The 13,556-nt window shown below is 42.1% G+C and overlaps 1 long non-coding RNA gene across 3 annotated transcripts in view; it reads left to right on the plus strand.

Annotated features, from left to right (window-relative positions):
* LOC104873151 overlaps positions 1-13,556 on the plus strand; it is a 111,472-nt gene that overhangs the window by 86,637 nt on the left and 11,279 nt on the right. For all 3 annotated transcript variants that reach the window (XR_783380.3, XR_783381.2, XR_783382.3), the window contains exon 4: positions 8,379-8,550. This is a non-coding gene — a long non-coding RNA (uncharacterized LOC104873151). The remainder of the gene's footprint in view (positions 1-8,378; positions 8,551-13,556) is intronic.

A 13,556-nucleotide genomic window follows, 5' to 3' on the forward strand; every position in this document is an offset into this window, starting at 1 on the left:
TCAGCTTTGTGAGTGATTCAGAGAACCAAAGAAGAAAGATTTTTGCCCTCGTTTTTGCAGTTGGAGTCACACAGTAAAAAAGGAGAGGAGCCAGTGGTTTAAGAAGAAAATGACAGACAGCAAAGTTATAGATTTAAGGTGGAAATATATACTAGCACAACCATTATGGAAATCAGTACAGAGATTTCTCAAAGAATTGAAATTAGAAATTTCATAAGACCTGGATATCTGTCTGATAGGTATCTTCCCCAGAGAGCATAACCATCATTCCATGGCAATATATGGACACCGATATTTATAACAGCACAACTCCTATTATCTAAATCCTGGAAATGGACTGTATACCCATTGGCAGAGGACTGGATAAAGAAAATATGATATCTATGTACAAGGTGACACCACTCTGCTAAAAAAGAATGGCAGATTTCAGACATTTGTAGATACATGGATGCACCTGGAAAGTGCAAATTTGAATAAAATAAACCAGACATACAAGCTTAAATACCATATAGTATCTTTCATTGGAATGAGGCTAAGTACAAAAGCAGAGAATAATAAAGGGAGGGTGGAAGGTGACAAGGAGATGGATGTCTTGCAATAAGAATGTGGTCCAGGGGAAAATGTGTGAGGGATGAGGAGGAGGGGAAGGGGAAATGAGTAGAATACAGATGTGCCCTGAACAGGAACCTAACAGCCTAGAAATGTAAACATTAGATGTCACAGCATGAGGTAAGGGTAATGATATCAACAAGAATGAAAAGGGGAATTGGAGGAGGAGGGAGGAAACAGGAGGGGGATTAAGAAAGAAGGCAGTTGTGCTATGCAGGTGTAACCACTCCCTAAGATGATAAACTGCGAGAACATGTAGCAATAAAAAAAAAAAAAAAAGATGTAAGAAGAGTGAGACCAGCACCCTCTCCCGCCCTTCATATGAGAACACCCAGGAGAGCCAGCATTCTTAGAGGGGCGAAGTGACCGGGGAGAGTGGTGACAGTGCAAGGAGCAGGCGTGGGTGAGTCCTTCGCCAGAGTCCTGGGAGAGACTGGCGGACCTGATGGCGATAAGGAAACTTTCCTTTGTTCCTTCTTCTAAACTTTTTCTCTCTTTGTTTTTTGCAAACCTAACAATGTACATGATTTCTTTAATTTAGCAAATGTTTCTTTTGTGCTCTTATGTTTAATTCATTCAGAACCATCTAGACTTTGTAATGAGTATGTCCTTGGATTTTACATTATTCATTTCGTGGAAGACCTATCTCTCCAGGAGAAGTAAGATCTTGGGCAGAGGTCTAAATGTCCCCGAGGATTAGCTCACCTATTTCTGAAATTCCTAATTATCTGAAGAGTGGTCCTTTGGTGACAGAGCCATTGCTCGGTTCTGTGCCATCAGCCGTGGTCTTCTGTGCTTGGTGTGTAGACCCAGGGCGTCAGACGCCTGCAGGCACTTTTTAGAAAAGTAGATTACTGTAGACTTCTTGACCGCTTTTGATTCATAATCTCCACCAGGGGATTTTGGAGTTTTTTATGAGATTCTCATGTGCAATCAGGAACCACTGAGTAATGTGGAAGAAAGCTGTTATACATTGTAAAATGGAATTTTTAGAGAAAAGTTTCCTCCTAAACTGTTCTGGTGTTCACCTCTCCTTGTTGAAAAATCTCTCTAGAAAAAGTACCTGTACAATATTCTTTGACAGCATCAAACTACTCTAAGGACATTTGACTGAAAGTAAGCAGTCATCTGACTAGAAATTCTGTAGTTTGTTTTTGGCTTGTCTTGCCAGCCTTTAAAGAAAATTTCAAAATGTCACTGACCGTGTGTAACAACTAGATCTTGATTTAGGCTGGAAGATTGAGGTATGTTGCTGAACAACAGCAACAACAAAAAGGAAATATAAAAACTGTAGCATTGGAAAAATAGCAAAGCGACATTCAGCCTAGTGTCTGAGCTACATGCAGGATCTGAGCTGTGATGATTTCCATGCCTAGTGTGGTCACACACGAGGCAGTGAGTATCAAATCTGAATGATTATCATCTCTTGACTAGATTTTTGTCATCTCTCAAAGACGGCCTATCAGGGTGACCTTTTTTATACATGTCTATACCTCCAAATGGAGGAGGAAAACCCCAATTTAAATCATCGTCTTGCCCTAGGGAGAGGCTGCTGGCTTTGCTGACAGTAAGCAGGTGCCTTGGCTTGGCCCTTGTTTGCTCTGAGTCTCTGCTTCTTAAGAACCTGGTGACCTCTGAGACTCACAGGATTGGAAAGCTGAAGTGAGACACATACGTTGGATTCCCCAGCCCTTGGTCAGAGGTGTCTGGGTAGAGGTCTGTCTTTCAGGTCTGTTTTTTGTTCTGCACTTTTCACTAAAGAAATTAGATGTTTTTGTGAACAAAGGCATAGAAGTCACATTATTTTGATTACTGCATAAACAGATTTCACATAAGCAGAATATTTAGTAACTTTAACTTATATGAAATCTTGCCAGGAGTTGTAAGTTGAGGTTGAATCACTGTGAACAAGAAAAGTGACAGGACTTGCTTGACTACATTTTGGTTAAGCAGAGCGAGGGTTTCATCAGATGGGCAAATCCCCATAGATGGTAATGATACTGAATGTAGAGCTGACAAGAAATCTGTGAGTTTGGGCTGTTTCTAAGAGGAATATGCGGTCTAGTAGCCATGCCCCATATACCTGGGAGTCAGTGGGGACAGAGTGTGCCCCTGGGAGAGGCTGACTGAAACCTGAAATGTCCACCTTTTTGAGAGGAGTCAGGCACACAGATGGAGTTTGAAGACAGGATCTGATATTCTAACTACTGGGTTTAAAAGCATTTGTGGGGTTTTTTTTTTGTTTTGTTTTTGGTACCAGGGATTGAATTCGGGACTTTGTGCTTTTGAGACAGGCATGGCACCACTGTGCTACATCCCTGGTCCTTTCAAAGCATTTGGAAGCTTCTAAGACCCAAACAATGAAAAAGTTGAGCCCAGTGAGAAGTTGGGCCCTGTGAGAAACATGTGTAACAACAGCCTTGGATGTGCTCTGAATATTCTTCCTTTTCTTATCCCAGAATTTCTTATCCACTTTTTCCTGTTTTGAAAGCTCTTAACCTCATATCTCTATTTCATGAGCCAGTTTATCCCTTCCTTACTCATGATGTTTTATTTATTTGTTTTTTTGTTTTTGTTTTTTGAGACAGGATCTCACTATGTAGTTGAGACTGACCTGGAACGCACTATGTAGCCCAGGCTGGTCTCGAACTCACAGCGATCCTCCTGCCTCAGCCTCCCGAGTGCTGGGATTACAGGCGTGTGCCACCATGCCTGGCCATGACATTTTAAAGAAGATCATGAGATTACTTGTCCTTTGTAGCTACCATGGTATCCTACACAGGAATGTACAATGTAGTAGTTTATTAAGAAAGCTAGATTTATCACTAGATAAATCGTTAACCATGTAATGGGAAATATCCATATAGACAGAGACTATAAACGAATATTTTAAGCAGTCTTAATAAATGAGTGCAGCTGATTTCATCTTTAATTGGATGTATCCTTAAAAAAATTATAGAACAATAATGAAACAAAGGATTTTATTACTCCCTAAATGGCTTTTTTAGAAGTCCTGATTACTAAAGAAAGACTGTGAATAGAAAGAGGAAAAACTTTATTCAGATTTTTATTGAGATTTCTGTGAGCCTCCTAAGCTAGAGAGAAAACAGAGCCTTTAGAGATCAAGGCAAAAATCTCAGCACAGAGGCAAGGTGTCCAGAAAACTAGAATTGCACAGTCAGTTTCATGTGAGCCAACCAGAGTCAAGAAAATAAAAAAATACTTCAACACAGAACTGGGTCAAACAACAGTGTGCTGTCTCTTCCGGTCTACAGAGTGAAATAGTGTGGGTGTCCTCATCTACCCACTGTGTTTCTTTTCGTTTTCCTCTGTGCTTCTGTTCAGTTTCCTCATTTAGAATGTGAAGAGGGTTACATTCTGCAGGAGTGTTTAGAGATGTCAGTATGATAACGCGTGGACAACGGCTTTGTAAGCTATGAGTATAAAATGCTGTGTAACTACTCAACTTCAATTCTCATTTTTCTCATCTGAGTGTGGGCTAAATCAAATACCTTCTGCTTGAAAAATATAGACAAGATCAGGGAGAAAAATGGTTTAGTAGAGAAGTTAGGCATGAATCAGGGAAAACCCTATATTAGGTCCTTTCATCTGTGTGGAGTTAATGAGTTCTATTTTTGTGCATTTTAGTCTGAACTTTATTTGTAGTAATAGCTGATGCAGAAGAATTCATGTAGACTTAGGGAAAGGGGAAAGTAGCCTAGGACTGAAGTCTCAATCTGGTACTTCCTGGCTGTAGGAATGTCCTTCATTCTGACGTTTCCTGTTTTTAAAATAAGAATATCGACTCTCCTAACTTCCACTTGGAGGAAATATAGAGTCCTTCAAAGTAATAGGAAGCAATACCCATGTAGCACTTGCAGGTTTTCTTCTTTTATGTATTTTTAAATGAACTCAATGTTTAAGAGCAGTTTTAGATTTACAGAAAAAAATCCTAAACTAGTAGAGAGTTCTGATCTACCGCTGCACATAGTTTCCCCTATCCTTCACATCTCATATTTGTATCCTAGATTTGCTATAATTAATACAACAGCACCGACACATGATTATTAAGAGAAGTCCTTACTTCCTTGTTGCTCTGTTTTTACCTAATGCCCTTCTACTGTCCGTTCAGGATGCAGCACTGTATTTCTTTCTTTCCAGTGTTCCCAGAGGCTCCTTTTGATCCTTTCTCGTACTTTCTGTATTTTTTTTTTTTTGATAACGTTGAGAATCTGGCCAGTATTGATCTAGAGAGTGCTGCCCCCCTGGAACCTGTCTGTGTGTTCTCAGGTGAGACTGGGATCCTGGGATAGTCGGAGGACGTCCCAGATGTGCGGTGCCTTTTTTATCACGTTGTGTTCTGGCTGTATGTGTTCACCTGACAGGATTGTTGGCGTTTCCTAGTTCACCTGGGTAAGGTGGAGTTGCCAGGCCTCTGCTCTCTGAAGTTCCCTCTTCTGTTTCGCCACCTGCTGGTCCCCACTGCTCCAGGGAAGAAAGTCACAGGGTGGGGACGGGTGCTCCAGCTCTTGGGGGCAACACATCGACCTACATTGTTTGGAATTGGTTTGCGTGGGAAATTTGTGTCTTCTCTGCCATTTTTTATTCCATAATTTATTTACATCAGCCTAGGCTCGTGCACATTTATTTTATACCTTTGATTAAAACCCAATATTAATGTGCTTTGTTGCTCATTTCTTTCAGCTTTGTGCCCTGGATGGCTGACAAGTTAAAGTTACTCTGAGAGTCTATTTCCCTTTTCCCCTACACCCTTCCTACACTCCCTTCCTTCCCTCTCTTTGATGTTACTGAGATTAGTGCATTTTCTCTCGATTCCCTTCAGCGACATCGTTTCATATTTTTATGACACAACTGTTTTCTCACATTTTGTGTTCCATTCTGGGGCTGCACCAATCTCCTAAGTGATTTTTCATGTGTACTCACTAAGGGACGCTCTTTTGTCAGTAGGTTTTGAGAGTTCCATATTGTCAGCTGTCTGCTGTTGCAGCATTTTAGAGAGGTGTTTTAATTGCCTCTAAATATTTAAGCTCTCCCACCTTGAGTTCCTTTTAAACATGTCTTTTTATTGTTTTCATAGTTTTACCTCTACCTGAATGGCATCTAAAACGTCAGACAGCATCTACCTTTCATCCGGGCTTTAACTCAGCAATATGCATTGAGGATTCACCCATGAGTCGTTGTGGGTAGATAGCTCATTTATTTTTATTGGAAAGTAATATTCCATTATATGAATCTAACAGTTTTTATGCATTTCTTTGTTAAAGAACATGATTTTGCAGTTTGAAGAGACATGGCTGCTATAAATATCGATATACCAGTTTTTGCGTAGCCCTTTCTTTTTGAAACATTTTTAGCAACTTGACTTTCAGAGTCTTTGAAGGTAAAGGAAGTAACATTGCACCCAAATTACACATCCTAGAAAAGGGATAAAGAGGGGTCCTCACTGGTGAAGAACAGAACTGAGTCATGAAAGTGCACCTTGTAATTTCATACGTCACTGTCCTTTCGTACTTATTCTGGATCTTAGTACATTGTTGGAGAAAAATTAAAAATTCTGATGTATGTCTAGATCATACCAATTTTACTAAACCACAGATTCTCATTTTTCTGGATCATTTCTATGTCTACAGTTATCCTCAGAACACAGAGACAATAGAAGCACAGTATGAGAAAATATTAATGAGAAATGGCGTAAAGAGGTCAAACCTACCCTTTGTTACTTTCTCCTTGGGTGGCTTTTCTTACCGTGTTCTGCTAAGGGCACCTCTTCTTCACATTTTATAATTACCTTAGCCTTTTCTTTCAGTTATTTTGGATGCTGTATTAAACATATTTAAAATTAGTAGTGGTCACAACAGGTAGCAGTTGAGAGTTCACCATGTTCTAGACCCAGGGCTGCTCATTTCATTAGCTAAACTGCATTTACTCCTCACAGCAGCCCTCAGAGCCAGCTTCTGTTAGCATCCGCATTTTCATCCTTATTTTACACATTTAAAAACAAACAAACTACAATTTAGTGAAAATGATGTAACTCTCCCAGAGACCCGCAGCTAGTAAGATTAAGGAACGGCTTAGGGTCTCTCTTCTTCACATTTTATAATTACCTTAGCCTTTTCTTTCAGTTATTTTGGATGCTGTATTAAACATATTTAAAATTAGTAGTGGTCACAACAGGTAGCAGTTGAGAGTTCACCATGTTCTAGACCCAGGGCTGCTCATTTCATTAGCTAAACTGCATTTACTCCTCACAGCAGCCCTCAGAGCCAGCTTCTGTTAGCATCCGCATTTTCATCCTTATTTTACACATTTAAAAACAAACAAACTACAATTTAGTGAAAATGATGTAACTCTCCCAGAGACCCGCAGCTAGTAAGATTAAGGAACGGCGTTTAGGGTCTCTTGAAATTTCTTTTTCGCTACCACGTTATTGTTTCCGGAGATGCAGTACATTTGGCAGCAGAATGATCTTTTTGGAGATGCAAACTTGGTGTTGAGGAGGTGGAGGTACAGCTAACAGGAGGGTGTAGCTCCACCACCGTGGGTCAGGGCAGGCTAGACAAGAGTCTTGTCAACAGAGCTCTGCACAGAGAAGCTGAACCTAAGGAAAGAGGAAATGGTTTTCCCCTGTGCCGCCATGTAATGAGAACAGCAGCTGCTCTGGGGCCCTGGCCCATTATGTTGAAGTGATAATAGAGCAATTAGTTTCTTTCCTCGTTTTCCCATGTTAACCCGGGGGTAAAATGGTGCACTGAGCAAACACACTAAATTACATCAAACTTGGTGTTTATTTGAAAATCTTAGCTGCTGGCTGCAGATCGATTAGCAGGTCTTAGCAAAATTTTTGTTTTGTTTTGTTTTCCAGCTCATACTCTGGCCTCACATCAATGGAGAATCTCTAGCCATAGGACTGATTGTCTTTTTGAAATGCAACCAAACTCTCTGCAGGCAATTTTAAGTTGGCTGTGTGAGGTTTCTTGAGAGAACTCTTGGCAGGAGTCAGTGGAATGAGCCTTACGCAGTAAGCAATGAACACATTTGTTTCAAAGGGGCGTGTTCCTCTTTGGTCCTGATGTAGTTGGCATTGCTAGCCCTGCATGGGGCATATTGGTCTGGAAGATGGAAGGAGAACCTCAGTACGCTGGTGCCCCAATACCTGCAGAACCTCAGATGGCTTTCAATTACATGCCTGTGGTTCAAACTCCAAGAGTTTCTGGGTGTTATGAACACATGCCTGTGTAGATAAAGCCAAATGGCAGAGTCAGAGGTCTTGGGACAGTGAAGGTGTCATTTATACATTTGCCAATTGTTCACTAATGGCCCACAGGACCCCAGAATGTGTAGTCGTTTCTGGATTCGGGAGGAGAAATAAGGCACTGTTCTTAAATGCAAGGACATCCCAGGATGGAACTGAGATGGGTGCGTAGTGGTGATGTACGATCAGCGGATTGAAATAGTCTTCCCAGTGGTCTCTGAATGGCATCAGACTGAAAATGCTAACAGTGTGAGCAAGTGAGTCAGAAGGAAGTGAGGGCAGCTGTGGCCCTTCCCAAATACACAGAAGCCTGTCATCTTTCTGTTGTCCAAGTTTTGGGAAGAACTTGTGGGATTTGGGGGACTGTACTTTAAATTTGCCAGGTGAAAAGTGGGGGTGACCTGTGCCAAGGCAGGGAAACTCGGCTTCCCCAGTGGTGAGTGATGGGCAGTAAAGCACGCTTGTCTAATGTGTTTCTCTGTGTCTTATCCCCCAGCGCCCAGAGAGGTGGCCGCATCTTTGCTGAGTGGACAGGCTGGGCCCGGGTGAGGGTGCCTGGTGACTACCGCAAGCTGCCGCCTTCAGACAGGTCAGGTGGATGTGGACCCTGAGCAGTGGCAGGCCAGCCAAGATGGAATGGAGATTTGACATCTCTCTTCTGCTTCCTGGTAAGTCGTAAGTCCCCCTTACCTCCTACCTACATTTAAATAAAGATATGTTGCTATGTACTCCCGAGAGAGGTTGGTTTTGAATAGTTTTTGCTATATCTGGTGTTTGAAGATCTGAAATCAAAGTTAATACTTATGTTAAGATTTAATAATTCATACGAGTATTCAGTCGAGAAAATAAGAATATGACATTTAAAAATTTTCCCTGTGTAGCGGTAGCCATCTCTAGTCCCAGCCACTCAAGAGGCTGACCAGAGGCTCCTTTGTGCCTAGGAGTTTAAAGCTAGCCTGGTCAATAGTGAAAAACTGTCTGAAACAGTAAGAAATCGAAACATAGAATATATTCTATCCAATACACGAAATCATCTAAATATGATGTTAGATTTCCCAGAAAGTTATAATGATAGTGTAGAGAGTTCCCATGGCCCCTTACCTAAGGTTTTTATCATTCTCTGAATGTTCCTACCTCTTTATATTTGTCAAAACCCAGAAGCTTGTCTGGCTAGAGAAGCCAGACTGTTAGAAGTTCTCAGACTAACCTTCCTGGAGCCCCAAGGACCCTATTGGAGTTGAGGTGGTTCTTACAGTCTGAATTAGAATGCTACTCAGAAAGACAGTTCGCGTATAGGGAGTCTAATGACTGAATCGTGGGGGGAGGCCGAGCCAGTGAGGCCGCTCTGCTCCTTTCCTGCCTCCCACTCCAGAGGGAGGGAAAGAAGGGTAGGCGTGCGGCGGCGGAGACGGAACTGCTGGGCCTGAATTCGTATATTCCAGGTCCTTCTCCCTAGCAGCTGCCATCGAAGCTCTGGGGAATGATGGCTTTACCTCCACCTTGGGTGGAGAGAGGGGGATGAAAACAGGCACTGAGCACGTCTGCCTGAAAGTGAAACACCACCAGTTCCCGTGGTGTTTCTTGCCAGCCGCTGCCCTCTCACGCATCCTTTCCACCAGTGCTTCCCGAGGTGAGCGTGCTCTCCCACATACTTTGGGCTGAGTGACAACGTCACAGGCGTCTCTGCCCAGGACTAGCAGGCTATGGGTGGCACATGTGTCTTGCCTCCCTTAATTCGCTTATAGTGTTTTATATCAGGAGTTAGATCGAAGTGTTCTGTGACTCAAGAGGGCATGTCAGCTAGCAGAGTTGGGCTAGCGTTGCTCCTTGGCTAATGGCTGTCACCGGAGCCTAAGTTCTGGTCTGAAAAGTGGCAGGGCTGTGCTGAGTTATGTGCAGCTGAGGTCAGTGTGACCCCAATTAAGATCCTTTTCCCTAAATGATGGCTTCTCACAGACTTACTTTCTAGTTTCCCCCCGCCCCAGTACCAGTTTGTTCCATCCAAGTAAGATAAGCAGTGCTGACTCCCTGACACCCCTGCCTGGTGCGTTCATTCCAAGTACTCAGCAGTATTGCCCTAGATGCCTTCTGATCACACCCTGCTCCCTATTCCGTCTCATGACTGTATTCAGTGCATTCTGGATGTGCTTGGTTGGGGGTCTTTGTCTTTGTTGCCATCAGCAGCACTGACCAGGTCCCAAGACCCAGCCTTAGCCCTCGAAGTCTCGTTTCCTGTCTGTTCTTGAATTCACCTTCTGCTGTGGTGGCTCACAGGCCAGAACCATGGTAGAGAGGTCCTGGTAACATGCCCTTCCTGTTCCCTACATGGCAGCATCTCTGCATTCTTACAACACTGATACATCTTGAGCAATCTGCAAACGCCCCCGGAACGTGAATAGCTGATTCTCAGTTTCACACTGGCCACTGCAGTCTCACTCCCCACCAGCACTCACTGAGGGCAAGGGAGGGCCCAGTTCACCTCACAGGGTGGCGTGGGATGCATATTCCAAGGAACGTCTGGATTCCCACCTGAAAGAGAATTGCCGAGCGGTTCCACGCCAGCCACTGCTGTCTCCTGCAGACTGACTGGCCGGTGTGTACAAGCAGTCACAGATCCCTGAGGCCCCTGCCGGAGCACAAGCACATCTGTGATTCCATGGCCCCTCACTTGCTAGTGAACATTCATGCAAATTCTGCCTCGTGCCTGGGGAGTGGGATGAGCTCCTCCACCAAACATAGGGACCACCTCAGACCTTGCCTATAAGCCAGTAGGATGAAGTCCTATACTAAATTAGCTTCAGTTTTGCAGTAGAAATGGCAGAGATGGTGCTGGTGTGGCTGTGTGTTATGTCATCACAGTCAGTGCAAGCAGGGAGTGGTGTGAGCAAACGCCCGGGCTTTCTTGCTAAGCGGTCCCATGAAAATCACACGCACAGTTTCCTGTTGGAGTGTTGGAGTGATTTCTGTCAGATACTTTCTGTGATTTGTGCTTGTCTTTGATTGTCGTTCATTTGTGTGTTTTTTTTATTATTATTTACTTTGTGTAGTTAGTGTTTATGTTCTCTCCCTCTTCGCATCTCCTTATCTGGTTTCCTTATGTCAAGTTCCTGTGACAGTATTTTATTTCATATCTGGTTTTCCCACTTTTTAAATTCTTTCTCAGCTGTTTAGCCTGTTAGTCCTCTCTCTCTCTCTCTCTCTCTCTCTCTCTCTGTTAGTCCTCTCTCCTCATGCACTCGCCCTCTGTCCTCATCCAGTTCCTCTTGCTCTTTGTGTGTTACCGCACTGTGTCTTCCTTTGCCTCGTTTGCACCTTACAGGTACACGAATTTATCAACAGGTTCTGACGGCAGCATAGCATTGTACAATCCCAAGGACACTCCCTTCCTCTACTGTCTTGTCCTTACCCCCACAGATATCTTCTTAAACCCCTCAAAACGGACCCTTCAATCCATCTACGAGCACCTTGGCAAAGTCTGACTCTGTATCGCATTTGCCTTTTATCACCGCTCAAAATTACCCCTACCAAACTCCTCGCTTATGGACTTACTCTCACCTTTCACACATGCCTCAGTCTTTTCCCTGCGCTTCTCCTGCCACAGTGTAGAAAACAGCTATTAATAATTGAAAATAGGCTCTACTGAGTATTGATAAAGGGTGAAAATGTAAATGCAAAGCCTATCATGGTGATGGTGGACTTTGTAGAGCCTTTACTGATACAAACAGCCCACTGTGGCACATGTCTCATAGGTTTGCTGCCACTGGCCTGTCACGTGCAAGTGAAGTATACTCAGATCTGTCGATGCTGTTATAACCAGAAGTAACTCTTCCTTCAAAATACAGGGGCAGAGTCCAAACCACTTAAACTAAACAGATGAAGAGGTAAATAAAATCTCTGGACACGTAAAGCCAAGAAAACATCACTATAATCAGTCTATTAATAAAAAAATACTTTATATCAATTATACAATCTCCCCATCCTACTAAACCTACTCTCAGGATCAAAAAAAAGAAAAAAAAAAGCGAGAAACAAATGTACATAAAGGATCATGAGAAAACAAGGCAATAAAAGATGGCAATGGTCTTTTAACTCTCCCAAGGCCAATCATGGGGGTAAAACTTGGGAAGAAGCAAATACTAAGTAACTGAACTCTATAAGTTGTTTAAGAAAGAGATACATTAACTTGATGAGTTCAAGGAAGACATAACCTAAAAGTTTATGGAATTATTGTTTAAACGCCCAATGTATATTTTGGGGGGAAACAAACAAACAAACAAAAAAATTGGAAGAGGTAACCAAGATGATTCAACACATGAATGACAAATTTGTCAAAATTTAGAGTCCACAAAAAAGTGTTAGATAAATACCAGAAATGTATAGAATTTATAAATTGCAGAAATGACCAATCTGAAGACAGAGTCCCCAGCCTCGAGGATAATCGTAGTAATCAATCAAAACCAGTATCTAGGGGCCAGGGATTTTTCTCAGTGGTTCCACCACCTGCCTCGCAAGCGCAAGGACCTGAGTTCGATCCCTGGAAAAACAAAACAAAACAAAACACTATCTCATAGCTTTCAAAATTAATGGCCTTAACTCTTGAATTAAAAGAAATGGATTGGCAGACTCGGTTAAAAAAAAAAACAAACAGAATCCAAAAGTCTGTTGTATTCTACAAATGCATCTAAACCAGAAAGATGTCCATAGACTAAAAATCAAAGGGTGGAAAACAATATGTCATGCATGCAGGCACCAAAAACAAGTAACAGGGCATTTTAAATCTCAGACTATATAAACCTCAAGCTAAAATTGGTCAGAGGTGATGAGGTCATGCGGTCGCTATATACCACTTAGGGGAACAATCCGTCAAAAGATGGTAACACAGGAGGATTCCACATGGTTGAACAGAGGAGGAGCCACATTGGAGGTACTCACAGAAAACCAACTAGAAGCACAGGTAATTTGAAGAAAAGGATGGACGTACATCATGATACCCAAATCAATCTGAAATGAGAGACTTGTAGAACAAACAAGACATAGGCATAGGACTTTATAAAATGATTATCCAGCCCTGCTGGATACAGAGTGAGCTCAAACACACTACCTAATATTGAGCGTCAAACTTCTAGACAAAGAAGAACAAGTCAATCCCAAAGCTGATATAAGGGAAGAAGTTATAAGATTAGAGCCGAAATTAATGGATTTGAGACTAAGTAAATAATACAAAGAATCAATCAAGAGTTGGTTCTTTGAAAGATTAAATAAGATTTATAAATCCTTAGCCAACCTTACCAAAAGAAGAAAACAAAACACTCAAAGCCATCTAATTAGGAATGAAAAGCATAAAATCACAATGGATCCTGCAGAAACTAGAAAACTCAGAAGAAATGGACAGATTCCTAGATACATATGAATTACCAAAGCTGAGTCAAGATGATATTAAAATTCTAAATAATGGAATAATAGTCAGTGAAATTGAAGATGTAATTAAAAACCCACTAACAAAGAAGAGTCCAAGTCCCAGTGGAATCGCAGTTACATTCTACAAGAAATTTAGAGAAGATCTAATACCATTATTCTGTGAAGTCTTTAATGAAATTGAAAGGGGAAGCGCTGACTGATCCTTCCTGCGCTTCTATCACTATTGATTTCCTTTTACATCTCAACAGAGCCATCC

The sequence above is a fragment of the Fukomys damarensis genome, unplaced genomic scaffold, assembly GCF_012274545.1.
Source record: "Fukomys damarensis isolate Sample0158 unplaced genomic scaffold, DMR_v1.0_HiC HiC_scaffold_9, whole genome shotgun sequence".
In the NCBI taxonomy this organism is placed as follows: Eukaryota; Metazoa; Chordata; class Mammalia; order Rodentia; family Bathyergidae; genus Fukomys; species Fukomys damarensis.